The sequence below is a fragment of the Trichosurus vulpecula genome, chromosome 6 (assembly GCF_011100635.1).
Source record: "Trichosurus vulpecula isolate mTriVul1 chromosome 6, mTriVul1.pri, whole genome shotgun sequence".
NCBI lineage: Eukaryota > Metazoa > Chordata > Mammalia > Diprotodontia > Phalangeridae > Trichosurus > Trichosurus vulpecula.
In genome coordinates, this window is record NC_050578.1 from 257,477,430 (window position 1) to 257,478,589 (window position 1,160).

The window sequence follows — 1,160 nt, forward strand, 5'->3', positions numbered from 1 at the left end:
TAGGTGTTTTTAATTTTTTTTTGAAATTTAGTTATTTGCAATAATTATACTTATTTTTATTTATTTTTAATAAGTTTTAGTTCCCAATTCTCTCCCTCCCCCACTCATTGAGAAGACAAGCAATATGGTATCAATCATATATGTGAAGTCATGCAAAATGTTTCCACATTAGCCATGTTTCAAGAAAGGAAGGAAGGGAGAGAAGTATGGGGCAGTGGTTCTAAACATGGGGGCTATGAACTCATTTAAAAAATATTTTGATAACCGGATTTCAATATAATTGTTTTCTTTTGTAATCCCATGTGTTTTATTTTATGTATTTAAAAACATTTTGCTGGGCTCACCAGACTTGCCAAAGGGTAAGAAGCCCTGTAGTAGGTAATGATCACTGCGTGTGTGTATAATGTGCGTGTATGTATATACAAGGAGAGATGGCATCGGTGGCACCTATTATCATGGGGGGTATATGTGTTGGCTGACATACAGCAGGTGCTTAACAAACGCTAGCCGCCTGCCCTCCCTGAACGAGAAGAGGAAGGGGAACGCGAAGGATCCCTTCCTTCCCCCTCCCCCAGCCGACGCGGAGGCCTGAACTCATCCCACGCCTTCCAGAGAAGAGTACAGGAGGCTCCGACATCAGAGGCTCCGGCTCCTCCCACAGAGAAGCCCCGCCCCCGCCCTCCGGGCCCCGCCCTGCCCTCGCCCCAATTCCTGAACTGGACTGAGGGAGAGGCGGAGCCCGGAGGGCGGGGCAAACGGCATCAAGCCGGGGCAAAAGCAGGCACACGCGTGCCCGCGCAGCGCCGGCGGGGCCAGGACCAGACACCTCCCTGGGAGTCCAGGGTGGAAAACGAAGAACAGACGTAGCCAGAAACCCGCAGGATGCCGGCCCACGCAGGCGCAGTGCGTCACCGCTGCCACGCCCGTGGTCCCGCCCCCTGCCTGGGCCGACACACACATGGTGGGAACGTGACGGGGCGGGACCGGTCCCGGGGCTCTGGGCCAATCAGGCCGCGGGAAGCCCCGAACCAGTAAGACTGGCGCTCTGAGAGCAGCGGGGCGGGCCGGCAAGCTCAGACAAAACTCTATTGGTTGAGGCATCGAGAGGGGGCGGGGCTCGAGGGCCCAACCTGGGCGGAGCGGCGGCGCCGGCCGCAGTC